This window comes from Ailuropoda melanoleuca, chromosome 16, assembly GCF_002007445.2.
Source record: "Ailuropoda melanoleuca isolate Jingjing chromosome 16, ASM200744v2, whole genome shotgun sequence".
NCBI classification, from domain to species: domain Eukaryota; kingdom Metazoa; phylum Chordata; class Mammalia; order Carnivora; family Ursidae; genus Ailuropoda; species Ailuropoda melanoleuca.
Window position 1 is genome coordinate 22,493,136 of NC_048233.1, and position 16,141 is coordinate 22,509,276.

General features: G+C 36.4%; 1 long non-coding RNA gene across 1 annotated transcript in view; it reads left to right on the forward strand.

The window, feature by feature from the left end:
* Nucleotides 1–6,341: 6,341 nt before the first annotated feature.
* LOC117796727 overlaps nt 6,342–16,141 on the forward strand; it is a 31,328-nt gene continuing 21,528 nt past the window's right edge. Inside the window, exon 1 of the long non-coding RNA XR_004621379.1 lies at nt 6,342–6,591. This is a non-coding gene — a long non-coding RNA (uncharacterized LOC117796727). The remainder of the gene's footprint in view (nt 6,592–16,141) is intronic.

Below are 16,141 nucleotides of genomic sequence, written 5' to 3' on the forward strand. Positions count from 1 at the left end.
GAGGTTGGACACCTGTGGGCACCACCAGTGCCAGCTTTAGGCAAAACTGTGAAGTGGCAGAGTCGGATTTGGCGAATCTCTTTTCCTTTTTCTGTGCCTCTTTCCTGCTTTTGGGTGCTATCACCAGCTTGGTGTTCTGCTGCCAACTGGGGGTGAGCTACTCAAGGGCTACTCAAGATTTCCATCACCTAGAAGAGTACTTGGCATGCAGAAGGTACTCCATAAATTTCCGTTGTAGGAATCAATGAGATAAGTGAAAGAATGAAAAATATTGATGAACGAATAAAATATCTGGTAAATTCATTCATTCTAAGATTCTGGGTATTTCATTTGGGCATCCCCCTTCCAAATTATCTCTGCTGAAAAACAGCCATATGAAAAAGTATTCTGTACTCTAAAGGAAGGAATTATTACTGATAGATTTCAGACAACAGTGGAGACTGAATTTTGAGAGCAAGGGCCTCCACTCACAGCTTTAAAACATACAATAGAGACAATCATCCATACATAAGATTGGCTCCTTTTGACAGTAGTCCTCATTTCGGTTGTCAGCCACAATTTAACAGCTATTGGTGAAAAGAAATTATATTGTAAGAAAAGAAAATTCTGTACAGTGGGTTGTATTAATTCAGTATCACTATCTGGGCCTAAAATATAGCTTTACTCTCTATAGCTCTTCTTATAATAGGCAACCTGAACATCAGGTTGAATGTGAATATTAGTTTTGTCTCGTGTCTACACAGCATGCCAAGAGGCTCTCCTTGTTAGAGTTGCCAAGTTACATAGCCAGGGACCGTCAATATGATGATTCAATTTGGACTTCAGTTGCTTCAGTTAGTCATTGAGGACAGCGCCTTGACTAAAACTGGAACCAAATTTCAACTGCTGCTGGTGGCACTGTACATAGAAATAAATTATAATGTTCAGGTCACTGATTTTTATTGCTTTCATTTAAACATTGTAGTAATGTTTCTTATAATCAGCAGGGGATAGATGCATAATAAATATTTGGAAACATAGTTCTAATGGACAGCCAGACATTCCATGTCTCTGAATCCCTCTAATTTTGAATTTGTGTCTAGAAGTTGTGGGAGAATGACTTACTTTCTAGCTCTTTTCAACAATGACTTTTCTCAGAGTTTTTGGTACTTCTGCTTGTGGCTGTGCATCTGGTCAACAACAGGAAACACTGTCAAGAGAATGGAAAGACCTTTAACTAAGTGTTCTGATTCACCATAGAATTTGAGTGAAATTTTCCTGCTAGTTTTGTCAGGTTTTAATGGCATCCCTGGGGGACTGTCTAGTTGTTATTAATTATATTACTGATTAAAATAAGTTCATGTATTTATAAAAATCTATGCATGTAATATAAATATCCAAACATGGATGAGTTAGATTTTCTATTAAAACAAATGAGTACAAAAGTATGAACGGTAAACTAGCATGTGGTTCTAATAAGTCACAAAGTTGTATATAGCACTACATTCATTTATATTTATTTGTATTTTATTTTATTTTATTTTATTTATTTTTTTTTTAAAGATTTTATTTATTTATTTGACAGAGATAGAGACAGCCAGTGAGAGAGGGAACACAAGCAGGGGGAGTGGGAGAGGAAGAAGCAGGCTCATAGCAGAGGAGCCTGATGTGGGGCTCGATCCCACAACGCCGGGATCACGCCCTGAGCCGAAGGCAGACGCTTAACCGCTGTGCCACCCAGGCGCCCCTATTTGTATTTTAAATGCGTTTAATGGAACTGTGTAAATTTCAATTTTTATATCTTCAAATATAACAAGATATTAATTAATGAAATCATAACCATAAATATCAGAATACAATTTCTCAGCATGTTTTAGATACATATTAAAAATATATACCATTTTACTTAATCTATGCAGTTTTTAGATCTGAGGTTTTATTATAATTCTTCCTATGACAAATCTTGCAGAAGTAATTGCAGTTCATGGAACTTGCTAAAGATCGTTTGATGAATTTCAGAAAATATGTAAATAAAATAAATTAATAGAACTTGAAGTTCATTTAAGTTAGTGATCTTGTTACAAGGATACTAAGGACTAGAGTTTGTGTACCCCAAAAGATACATGTACTAGAGACCCCAAAAACATATGGACTTACCTATTTAAAAGTAGTTCTAGGGGCGCCTGGGTGGCTCAGTCGTTAAGCGTCTGCCTTCGGCTCAGGGTGTGATCCCAGAGTCCTGGGATTGAGCCCCGTATCGGGCTCCTCCGCTGGGAGCCTGCTTCTTCCTCTCCCACTCCCCCGGCTTGTGTTCCCTCTCTCGCTGGCTATCTCTCTCTGTCAAATAAATAAATAAATAAAATCTTTAAAAAATAATAAAAAATGAAAGTAGTTCTAAATTGTCATCCAAGTGTTCATTTAAAAAGACTTTATTTTTTTATTTGAGAGAGAACAAGAGAGAGCTGGGGGAGGGGCAGAGGGAGAGGGACCAGCAGACTCTAGGCTGAATGCAGAGCCTGACATGGGGCTTGATCTCACAACCCTGAGATCATGACCTGAGCTGAAATGGAGTCAGATGCTTAACTGACTGAGCCACCCAGGTGCCCCTCAAGTGTTATTTTTTTCTTAAGTATAGCAAGTGGCTTTTTATGGAATCAAATATCAGTAGAACATATTTAATCTCATTTAACATGGGGCTTATCCAATAAAAAGTTCAATGTTTTAAGTGCTGTTCATAACGACATCTGTGAGAGGTCCTTAGTGTCAACATCCCAGTGCTCAATCTCACTGTGTTACAGAAACAGTAGGAGGCCTTTTTTTTTACGTTGAAATCTACTGATCAGGCCCCTTACAACATTAAAAGTAAGGTACATAAGTAAAGGAAAAAAAGTATATTTAAAGAGAAAATTCAGTTACCTGCATTACAAATTCATATTTTAAAAAAAGAGTCTGACTTACTGGTAAGTACAACAAATAAAAATGCTTTTCAGTTTTTATAACTAGTTAAGTGTGAGAAACACGTGTATATATATATATATAGAGAGAGAGAGAGAGGGAGAGAGAGAGAGTAAAAAAGTAAAAATCGTGGGCGGAAATAAAAATATAGGAAAATTAGGGAATTCAGTGACTTGGGGAAGGACCTACAGAAGACATTAAAAAAAAAATGACCAAACCACATTAACAAACATTCAGGGAATAATATTTTCATTGTATTGTTTTAGGACATTGCTAAATGGACTTAAAAACCATGCTGAAATTTTATAACTTTGGGCGTAAACAGGTAGATTGCACCTAAGCATTTTTCCACTCAGATGAACCAGGTCTGAAAGAGCTGGAGGTTGGAAGTAGCTAACAGAACTGAACTCCCCAATTCCTCTTACAATAAATATTAAATAAATAAATAAATAAATAAATAAATAAAATAAGACGGTCTAACCTTTGACCTGGAAGTTGGAAATTAAGCTCATACAAACCTGGACAAGTTCATCTCTCTCAGCCTAAGGGGCAAGCAGAGAAAGCTCACCCTGTGTATGCCTTGTTCCTAGTGCTATCCCTTTGTAGCTGAGTGATTTTGCATTGGTTCCTCAAAACCTTACTTTTCCCCTCTGTGGCCACTGTACTTACTAGGTCACCTTTTATCCAGGGTCAGAGCATAAGCAGGTCTGCTAGACATTACCACGTATCATTGCTGTGGTATTTTTGTTCAAAAGTGTGACGTGACATTGAAGTTAATCTCAAAATCAGCTGTGAAAATACTGTCTAGAAAAGGTTGAAACATTGACATTTCTTTAAAAAAGAAGGACTGTGCCTTCAATAGTCTTTAGAATTATTTTAATTAGCTTTGCCTACTTCCTAATTTGCTAGCTGCCTATTTCTTATTTTATTTTAGCAGATATTTTTAACCTAGAATCTATTTAAAGCATTAAGATAGGCAAAGAGTGGAAAATCATTACCGGAACGTTTGGTTGTTAAAAAAAAAAAAAAAAAGAAAGACATTTGCATCACTTTTTTTTTCTTTTTCTCTTTTTCCTTCAAGGGATAGCGCTAACAACTTTTCAGAAATTCTAATAATGTTGCTGGCTAATTCAGGGTTGATAGGGTGTGGTAACCGTTTCATGGATTAAGCAAGGGATCTCACACATTTCCTCTGTGGGACTTCATGCCCATTTTAAAAACAGAGTAGAAAAACACCTCTAAAGTGAGAGTAGTACTGAGAAGAATTCAATTTCCCATCTCTAAAAGTTATAACTGAAAAGATATGACTAAACCACAGTCACTCACTTTGAACATGGCTGCTTTGTCAATTCCTTTTCCAAATAACAACCTACTGTTTTCTATCCTTCTGTCAATGGTTTCAGTGAGCTCTCATAATTATTACACTTAATGCTTTAATTTTTACAATTTCTAGGTAATAATTTTTCAACCACTGATACAACCGAAATTCATAACTATTCACTATCATATGTGGGAGATTATATTATTCTATCTATAGGTCCCATGTAATGTAAATCCATGTTCTTTGCCTTATAACTTCCCATGCCTTTCTAGGCAGCATGTACTATCCTGTCACATTGCTGGGCTGGCTAATTGATCGTCTTTGGCCAATGGAAGGTGAATGACATGATGTATGACACTTCTGAGCAGAAACTATAAACATATTTAGATGATTTAATTTGGCCTCTTGTATTCCTGTCTCTGCCATGAGAACAGCATTTCTAGATAAAGACAGCCCCTGTAGCTTTGGTTCTTTAGTCTGGGATGTAAGGATATATAGAACAGACCTGAGCAGACCTGCGAAGGGTCTAGCAGAGCCACAGCCAACTGACAGACCCGTGAACCAAAAATAAATGTTCAATGTTGAAGGCCACTGAAATTTGGGGGATGTTTGTTACTACACCAAAAATGCTTAATAGATAATACCATAAAAACAGACAAACAAAACTAGTGATTCAAGTTTGTTTGTTGAAAGAATGGAGAAAGGTATCACCGGAAATTAGGGTAGAGAGGAGTACAACACAGCTAGATAAAGCTTTGGGATCAGTTCCAATGGTGTGTTCTGCTACCTACTCATTTTGAACATTGGACACTATATTAGTTTTCTGCTGCCACTTAAAAATTATCCCCAAACTTAGCAGTTTAAAATAACAAACATTTATTATGTCACGGTTTCTGCAGATCAAGAAGCTAAGCGTGCCTCAGCTGGGTATCTCTGGCTCAAGGTCTGTCATGAGGTTGCAGTCAGGTCGTCGTCTGGAGCTGTGGTCTCAGCCACAGACTTGACTGGGGGTAAAGGCAGAGGATCTATTTCCAAATTCACATGGTTGCTGGCAGGACTTGGTCCCCCGCCACATGAATTTCCCCATGGGGTTGCTCTAACTACATGGCAGCGATTTTCCTTTAGGGCAAATGATTCAAAAGAAAGTAAGGCAGAGCACTCAAGATGGAAACTGTGGTCTTTTATAATCTAATCTCCAAAGTAACAATCCATTAGTTCTGTCATATTCTGTTCATTAGAAGTCCGTCGGTAAGTCCAGTCTACTCCCAAGGGGAGGGAAATATACAGGATGTAAATACCAGGAGGCAGGAATTGTCAAGAGCCACCTTAGAGGCTGCACACCAGTCAACAACACTGGATCTCTCTGAGCTTCAATTTCCAAACCTGTAAAATGGGTATAATTATAGCTACCCTGCTTACCTCGCAAAACTCTTGAAAGGTCAAATGAGCAAAAATATGTAAAAGTGCTTTATAAACTGTAAAGTATTATACAAATGTAAGATGTTTCTGTTTGTCTGGGTCTTATAAGAGGCAGAATCCCAGATGGGATTAAAGTTGCAAGGATTTTATTAGGGGAAACATCTGTAAAAAGAAATGAGAAGGAAGGCAGTGGGGGTGGGTGGGGAGCTTGTCCGATCACAATTGATGGTTAGTGAAGAAGAGAAGAAAGAAGTGTCATGTAGAAGCTTACTAAGCCATCTAAGGAAAGTTAGGCAAAGCTTTTTCAAACCAAAGCAGCCTGTCAAAGAATCCCACATCTCCCAGGCCGAGGTCTGTCTTGGTATCCCTACTGTACTCAGTCATTGGCTGTGAGCAGGCCAGGGGAGGTTAAGCCTTGCTGCAAACATGGTGATGGCTTCAATCTCATCAATAAGGATAACTGGATTCCACTCTTGTTGTCTTTGTTTGAATTCTATCTTGGTGACATTTCTAGTATTTATATTTCTAGAATGGGGACCATCCTGAAATGGCTGCCAGGGGCCCTACTGACAATTGCTTGTCTGAATCTCCTCCCAATGATCTTGCTCGATCTATTGGAACCCCCTCAACCCAGGCTGAACCTCTTCGGGTCTGACTGCTAGACTGTACCACCACCTGTTAAATATCGCCACACCCTCTGGACACCATGCTCTACCCACGGGACTGAACTTCCTCCTTGCACCTGTATTTGGGTCTGTTCTTCCAGGGATCATCTCCATTCTAGGAGGTGGTTTTCATTCTAGTTCTGGATCTCTCCCATGCTATTCCATTGGCCTGTGGTTGTTAATAGTTGGAGCCAGATCTCTTGGGTTTTACTTCTTACTCTGCCACTCTCCTCTTAAGTTCTATGACATCTGGTAAGTCACTTAAACTGTGTTGTTATAAAATGGGGTTGATAACAGTACTTATAAAGGTTTTTTTTACTTTGTTTTGCTTTGTAAAGTACTAAGACAATGCCAGACACATAGAAAGTATTCTGTAAATGTTAGCTATTATTATTTATTACCTCAAAGACTTCCCAATGTACAAACTAAAATACCCTATGCCATTTAGAGCCCTGCTGTGATTCGTATTTGTGTCAATTCCATTTCATATTAGGATAAGGAAATAAATAATTGTGGGAGAGTGAGGGGTGAGAAAAGAGAACACTTTTATGTACTTAGATATAACTTTTGAAAGCCTTATTAGCTCACTGCTAGGCTATTTGTGCTTACCTGCTAAATCTACATCGGGCTCTAAACCTCGTTGGTTTAACTCCTCATCTACTTTTTCAACTCTGGTTGGTTGACTTCATTGGCTAACTGCTTCACGTTGTTTGGTCCTGGGTCTTGCTCCCAGGCTTTGCCTCCTAGTATCAAGTTCCTATTACCAGGTTCTGGATCCAAACTCAGCTTCAATCCTAGTCAGAGAGATTGGGGAGGTATTTTTGTGCAATTTAATCCCTTCTTCCTCTGTTTTCACAATAGGTTTGTTTTCTTAATTGCTTTGTTACTGCCTGAAATAGGACCATCAATAAAGAAAAACAGCGTAAAATTTGTTCTAGAAAAGATGGAGGTGCTTTTGCTTGTCCAATTTATTACCCTTTCTTCCTCCCTCCCCCTTCCTTTTTTTTTTTTTTATTATACCTGTTCCCAAGGGCACTAATTCAGTATTGTGTTTAGGTTTCAAGAACAGTGAATGGAGAGGTTTAATTAAAAACACTTTCAGAAACAGCCTTGTCGCTTAACATAGAACTTCCATTGCCTCCTTCTCCTGCACAGTTGTGCTCCCCCCCTGCTCCTTTTATCACTTCATTATCTCAAGCCAAATGTTGATTTGGTCAATTTCCTGTTTGAGTGTAAGCCAATCCCTTGAAGTTATTTCAGTATTGTGGTTCTTAAAACACAAGGTTTCCCTGTTATATTTCCACCATTTTAACACTTCATCTATTGTTTCTTTTTTTCTTAATGACAAGCACCAATGGATATTTTCAAGTCTACCACTTAATAACTCCATGTGTTTTTGATACCCTAAACTCCACTGGTCTGTGTTGATAGTGACTAATCCTCAGAACTGTTAAAACAGTCTTGTGCAAATAGAGGTACATCAGAGGAATTTTTTATATGAAAACTTTATTTAGGGAGCCACTTTCTTTCCTGTATTTGCTTATTCAAACTTTCCATTTCAACTTGTTTTGAAATACTGTCAGACTACATAAATCAGAGTTTCCTTTTTCGATTTTATTAATATAGTCTGATAAAATGGAACCAAAATTCTTGATTAAACGTTCTTCAAAATTGGTTATCCTTGATATAAAAACACCTAAACCTTTTGTCAATTTCAGAGCTATAAAGGAAGGTCACTTTGTTTACTCTCCTTATTTTATGTCTGGGGACAACTAAGGGTCATAGAAGTTATGCGATTTGTCCAAGATCGTCTATTTAGTTAGCTGAGAAAATGATATTTTCCCTCCAGTATGTGAACTTCCTCAAGTTAAATCATGACAATGTTTTTACTGGTCTTTTTAATTCTTTTCTTTACTGGTTTTGTTTTCAAATTCAGTAACTATAAGTTAGTTTTAATTAGATTTATTTAAATATAATTTCCTATGCTGTAAAGTTAATGAATTTTAAGTGTATATTTGGTAAGTTTTGACCAATTAATACAGTCATATAACCACCACAATAACTGAAATATACAACATTTTCATCACTCCTCAAAGTCCCCTCCTGTTCCTTGCTCTAATGGCCTGGCTCATGGTGGTACCTTTTTTTTTTCTCTTTCACTATAGTTTTGCCTCTTCTGAAATTTCATACAAATGGTATATTATACCATGTAGTTTTATATGCCTGGCTTTTTTCACCCATCTTGTATACATCTGTAGTTTGCTCCTTTTTGTTACTAAATAATATCTTGTATAAATATACCATAATTTGTTTATCTATTCACCAGTTGATGAATCTCGTTGTTTTCAGTGTCCGGTCACTATGAATAAAGCTGCTATAAATATTCATTTTCAAGTTTTTGTGCAGTCATATGTTTTCAATTCTGTTCAGTAAAAACTTAGATGTGGGATTATTGGGTCATACATTAAGTATATACTTAACTTTATAAGCAACGGCCTCCTGATTGTACCATTTTACATTCCCACCAACTGTGTATGAAAGTTCCAGTTGCTCTGCATTTCTGCCAACACTTGATATGGTCAGTCATTGTCCATTGAGTCATTTTAATTGGTATGCAGTGGTATCGAATTGGGGTTTTAACTTCCCTAATAAATAATGATATTGAGCAGCTTTTCGTGTACCTCTTTTTCTCAGTATATTTTCCTTAGGGGGAATGTTAATGCAAATCTATTGCTTATTTTTAAAAAATGGGTTGTCTTCCTATTAAGATTAAAATTATAATAGCACTGTAGGTGACAGATGGCAGCTACGTTGGGGTGGCACAGCATAATGTATAGACTTGTCAAATCACTATGTTGTGTATCTGAAACTAATATAACACTGTGTGTCAAGTATACTTCAACTTAAAAAGAAAGAATTCTTCATGTACTCTGAACATTAGTTCTTCACCGGATATATAATTTTTAAAAAATTTTCTCCCACTTTGCAACTTGACCTTTTATTTATTTAATAATATCTTTCAAAGAACAAAAGATTTTAATTGATGAAATCCAATTTATCAAATTTTTCTTTATGGTTTGTGATTATTGTGTCCCGCCTACGACATCTTGCCTAACTTAAGATCTGAAAAACTCTCCTATGTTTGTAGTTTTAGGTTTTGCCTCTATGTTTATGATCCACTTTGAATGAACTTTTGTTGTGGTTTGGAGTCCATTTTGAATCCTCAGTCTTCTCATCACAGCACTGCCCTCTGTTGATTCTATCACTTGCTTCATCTGCTGCTTAGACCAGTCCCTTCTTCTAATGATGCCACTTACAGGTCCCCAGATACTTCATACCTAGATTTCCGAAGTCTGCCCCTAGGTGGTTTCTTCAAGTGATCAAATTATCCCCCTTCAAAAAGTTTATCCCTCTCACAAAACTTCCCTCTACACATAAGTGTTTGTTCCCTAATACCTGCTTGTTATAGAGCTTAGGGAAGTAGCCACAGCCAATTCCATTCAGTGAAAATACAGGAAGACCCCAATTGAAAAAATATATATATATCTATAGGATAAAGGTCTTTTTAGTTAAAGTTGAACAGAGCTCAAAGAATATCTAAAATATGTCCTTCTTCCATTCATTCAAGGAAAATGCTATTATCTCAAAAACAAGATACTCTGAGAGATGCACTGACTGAAGTCTCATTTATTAAAGCTAAATCTTTGGGGATCCCACTCAGGCTTGTCCCCTTCATCTTGTTCAACATCCACTGTCTATCAGTGAGGGTCTAAACTGGAAGAAGTGGGAGTACTCCTTAAAGAGATTTAGCAATTTTGCAATATGCAGCTAAATCTTTCTTACCACAAATAGGGAGGGCACCTCCACCACCAAATGGTGAGAAGGGAATCTATACCCAAGCATTCACCCCTGTGCTCTTAAAAGACATTTAGTTTTATAAGATATATTTTGACTTAAGGAGGAGTTCATGAAACCATCGTGGATGCCCCATAGTTGGCCACCTTTTGGAGAAAGTGGTTCTAACTTTACTCCTCTCCCAACTTTGGTTGCTATTGCTCAAGCAGTTTCTCTTGGAGAAGTGAAGAAAGCCATGGCCATCACCACAGTGGATTGTAGTGAGAGAGGAAGCCACCATATAAAAGCTGGCAGGAACCAACTCATCCACTTGACAGGTGCTTATCAACCACTTACCCATGGAGAGCCCCCATGCCTAGTGTCACCAAAACAAATGCTGACTTTCAGAAATGTGGGATGGGTGGCTCACTCAGTCCAAGGTTGTTTTCTGAAGCAAATTAGGATAATCTCATGATTTCTTTCTAAATCCACCACACCTCTTAGAACCAGGAGAACTGTGATAGAAGCAGTTGTTCTGTGTACCTTGAAAAGACTGTCCATCACTGTATTCTCAAATCTTAAGGTTATCTGCTTGGATAGGTAGAATACTATTGTGAAGCAGGTTTGAAGATTACATTTAAACAAACAAACAAACAAACAAAAAGACCTGATTTGATCTGCAAGAACTATAAATCTACATATATCTTTATAGAAACAATATTAAATTAAGTGAACATACCTGGAACAGCCTGAAAAGATCTTGTTTCCTTTTAAGAGAGACATTTGAACACAGGGATCATGTTCTCTTATATTCTTCTCTGACCATGATTTCCAAGCACTTTGAAAGTATTCAATAAATATTACTAATCTCCCCTGAGGTATACACATCATAAACACAGACTGTTACTTAACCTGGAGAAAATGAAGAATAAATATTCCTAAAGCTTTGATAGTCATACATTGTTATTTTTCTGACTCTACAGCAGAATTATTTACACACAGGTAATTCTATGTAAAATTAGTGATACTTCCACAACATGACACTAATACCAATTTGCTTCCACTGAAACTGAGCACCAGCCTCTGCAGCTGAGTAAAGAGGTAATTTTTGCCATTTGAGTGACTGGGACTTAATATTTTTATACTAACTGGTCATTAGTTAACATAATTATGTAAGGCAAAATTGTATTTCTTCTTTCACATTAGTTTTATTGTGAGCAAAGGGAAAAAGAACATTACTCTAAACTTTTCAGCACTTTGTCTTTTAAAATAAAGAGTAAAACCATGTCAGAGTGAGATTTTGTGATTCAGTGAAAATAATACAGACATCAGATGTGTGTGTTTGTGTGTGCGCGCGCACGTGTATAAAATCACCACCAAAAAAACGGAAAAAAACAGGATCAATCCGTTCACATTAATATATTTGAATGTTGAAATTTAGCAGAGAATGGATTAATTACATTGACATAGCATCTCCAGAATTTGTTAGTATGATTGCTCTAAGTTAGGCTGCAAAAAGACAGAGGGATTAATTAAGCCTTATATTGGATAAGACTAGAGCACAAATTAAAAGGCTCCTAACTGTAACTCCATAAGGAGCACTTACTAGTTGAAGGTCACACTGCTGGTCACGCAGCTCGATTACTCACTTTAACCTGTAAACTAACTAGACTACAGTGAGTCAGGTTTGTTTCCTTTCTCTTCTCTTCTGGACTCCCCAGGGGGCTTCTCAATTCAAAGAAACTCCGGGAGAAACAGGCCACTTACTGTGAATAATCCGAAACAATCTATAAATTCAAAAGCAGTTGAAATTCCTAGAAGAGATTGAATGTTATAAGAATAAACGGGTTAGTATTTTAAAAGACAGAACTGCCCTTGTTTAATATCAAGGGAGTGTTAGCTGGACACAGGTTTTACAGTAACTTTCATTATTTATGTAGCAGGCTGTATCGCTCTACACTTCAGGAAATGGAGTCCATGCACTCAATCCAAGCAAATTTTAGAACACAGGCGTTCTTTTTCTTTCCTTCCTTTCTTTTTTGAACATAACGATGGCAGCATCTGTAATAAGTAGTTACCTACTTCTGCCACAATAAGACCAAGTACACGGAACTCTTACTTAGAAACATTTAGACAAATTCAATCTATTGCTCTAAGAGGGAAAGATTACATGTATTTGGACAAATTCAAAACCAGAAACTTTGTAATTTATCAGAAATGAGAATGTTACTCATGATGGCTACAGAGAAAGAAAAAGTAATTGTTTTTACACTAGACTATTCTAATTTAAATACTTGACTCCAAACACATCATTTTTTTTAAAAATGGAGATAACACCCTTCTGACCCTCAACTTTATTTCCAATAGTAAAGAAAGACAATCATATGTTTGGAACTTCTTTCAAACGACTTTGACTTCCAAGGACACCATCAAAGTTTTACCCTCACGAGGATTAACATCTTCAAATATTCATCGTCACAGGAAGAGAGAAAGGAGGGGGAAATGCCAAATTCTATATTTATTTTTAAGTTTGTACAATGTAAGTACTATTCCTCAAGGCAACACATGGAACTGAGAAAAAGTTACTTCCACAAGTGGAAGCCAAATCAGGGAAATATGTCAAATTTAATTAATTTCAGTTCTAATATAAATTGAGATTTTACTTTGTATAAAGTATCATTAGTGGAAAGGCAAGCAAAGTATAATTTCTACTCTAATAGGGCTTACAGTACCATTTGAAGTATATAAATGTTAAGGATAAATTAAAATGTTAATTTTATAGGAATAGGTACAAGGCATTTAATAATATAAAAGAGATTTCCCATTTAGTTGGAGGTATCAGAAAATGTTTTAAGAACTAAGAAATAATTTAAAGGATACATACTTTCGACATGCAAATGTAACAAAAGGAGCATGGACAAGAGGAGAACAAGTCAATAACCAATGGGAAACATTCTGTTCAGAAACAGGTGGGTCCAATTTGGGTGCCAGAAGGATAAAAGGGAGAGAAAAAAAATGGGGAAAAATTTATAAAAGTAGTTTGAGACCAACATTCCACAGAGTTTGTCTTAAGTTGGTGGGTCATCAGGAGATAGTGTTTTGAGCAACTGCATGAAGAACCATTGTCTATTAATGAAATTTAGTTGAATTGAGGATTTGTCATACTGCATAGCAGGAATATCTATTTTTAAGGTAGAGATTAACCAGGAATGCTATTAAAAGAAAGAGAAATAGATTTAATATGCACTTATTATCAAGAAGGGTTATAACAAGTATTATCTAACAAACATAATGTTAGCAATTAGTCTTGACTGTATTGGAGATAAATAAAACTCTGTGTAGCAGGTTAATTTATTTAGTGATGTAGCCTTACTGTCCACAATTATTGTCAGGTGGCATAGCAAGGGCCCACGTTATGTAGAACTCCTCCATGGGAGTTAGTGAAGCTATTCTATGGCTGGACAGATGCCTAGGGCCACTTCATCAAACATGTTAACATTCTTCTGCTTTAATAATCCTTGCTGTGTGCAAAAGAGTGGAGTGCTGTGGTCTCTGGTGAACAAGTTCTGGGGAAAATCCTTATACTGGGTACACGTGCAAGTGGAGTCTTCTCTTATTCAGGCAAGAATCAGAACCTGTTAGACTTCCTAATTGTCATAATAGAAGATTAACTTTACTGCTTGCTTATGTGATATCCAAAGTGTCTGTTGCAGATGAGCAATGAAGTTACCATTATTCCAAGTTCTTGCTAGAGAGAATACCTTGACTGTTCTACCCTGTGCCTATCAAAGCCTTGGCAGGAGAAATTGTTTTTAGGGATACTGGCTTGGGGAATGATCTATCAAGCTACTCCTTTAGGAATTCCAAAATTTTCTGAGTTCAAATTACCAACAGAGACCATGTATTTAGACTACATCACTTTTGCCCTCAATAGGATGACGTACATTCTGGGTTCACTCTTGGTGGTGTACATTATATGGGTTTTGACTAATGTATAATGACATGTATCTACCATTACAGTATCATGCTGAATAGTTTCACTAACCTAAAAATCCTCTGTGCTCTGCCCCTTTATCCTTCCCTAACTCTAACTCATGGCAACCTCTGATCTTTTTACTATCTCTACAGTTTTGTCTTTTCCAGAATGTTACATAGGGGGAATCTTACAGCATGTAGCCTTTTCAGATTGGCTTCTTTCGCTTAGTATTTGCATTTAAGCTTCCTCCGTATCTTTTCATGGCTTGATAGCTCATTTCTGTGCATACTACGGTTTATTTATCCACTCACCTACTGAAGGGTATCTTGGTTGCTTCCAAGTTTTGGCAATTATGAATAAAGATGTTAAAAACATCTGTGTTCTGGTTTTGTGTGGACACAAATTTTCAATTCCACTGGGCAAATACCAAGGAACATGACTGCTGGATCACATAAGAGCATGCTTAATTTTGTGAAAAACTGCCAAACTGTCTTCCAAAGTGGCTGTACTTTTCGGCATTCACATCTGCAATGAATGCGAGTTTCCCTTGTTCCATATCCTCAGAAGATCAGAGTTGGGTCTTTTTCAGTGTTCTGGATTTTGGCCATTCTAATGGATATGCAGTAGTATCTCCTTGTTTAAATTTCCCTGATGACATATGATACGGAACATCTTTTCATATGCTTATTTGCCATCTGTATATCTTCTTTGGTGAGATGTCTATTAAGAACTTTGACCCCTTTTTAATTGGATTGTTAGTTTTCTTATTGTCAAGTTTTAAGAGTTCTTTGTATATTTTAGATAACAGTCCTTTATCTGATATGACTTCTGCAAATGTTTTTCTCCCAGTCTGTGGCTTGTCTTCTCATTCTCTTGATAGTGTCTTTCACAGAGCACAAGTTTTTAATTTTAATGAAGTCCAGCTTCTCAATTATTTCTCCCACAGACTATGCCTTTGGTGTTGTATTTAAAAAGTCATTGTCATATCCAAATACAAATGGTTATCTAGATTTTTCCCTGCATTATCTTCTAGGAATTTTTGTAGTTCTGCATTTTACATTAGCTCTATGATCCATTCTGAGTTAATTTTTGTGAAGGGTGTAAGGTCTGTGGCTAGTTCAATTTTTGTATCTGGATAGCCAGTTATTACTGCAACATTTGTTGAAAATACTTTTTTTGTTCTATTGTATTATCTTTCCTCCTTTGTCAAATATCATTTGGTTATATGTATGTGAGTCTATTTCTGGACTCTCTATTCTCTTCCCTGAATCTAATTTTTTATTCTTTCACCAATCACACTGTTTTGATTATTGTAGTTATGTACTAAATCTTGAAGTTGGGTAGTGTTAGTCTTCTGACTTTGTTCTTCTTCAACACTTAAGCTGGCTATTCTGGGTCTTTTGCCTCTCCAATTAAACTTCAGAATCATTTTGTCCATAGCCTCAAAATAACTTGTTGGGATTTTAATTGCAATTGTGTTAAAGTGATAGATCAAGTTGGGGAAAACTGCTATCTTGACAATATTGAGTCTTCCAACCCATAAACATGGAAAAACTATCCATTTATTAAGTTCTTCATATAGAACTCATACTTCACACTTTTCACACTCTTAAAACTTCAGAGATTTGTTGTTTTCCTCTCATAGATCTTGTACATAGTCTGTCAGATTTATATGTAAGTCTTATTTTTCTTGGTGTTAATGTAAATGATACAGTGTTTTTAATTTCAAATTCCACTTATTCACATTGTTATATAGAAAAGCAACGGACTTACTTGTAAGTTAACCTTGATGCTGCAAACTTGCTATATTTGTTTATTGGTTATAGGAGTTTTTTTGTCAATTCTTCAGATTTTCTACATAGACAATCATGTCATCTGCAAATAAATAGTTTTATTTCTTCCTTCCCAATCTGTGTATCTTTGGTTATGTATATTCTACCTAAATGTATGTTACACCTCTGTATATTATACCTAAATCTAGCTAGGGGCTGT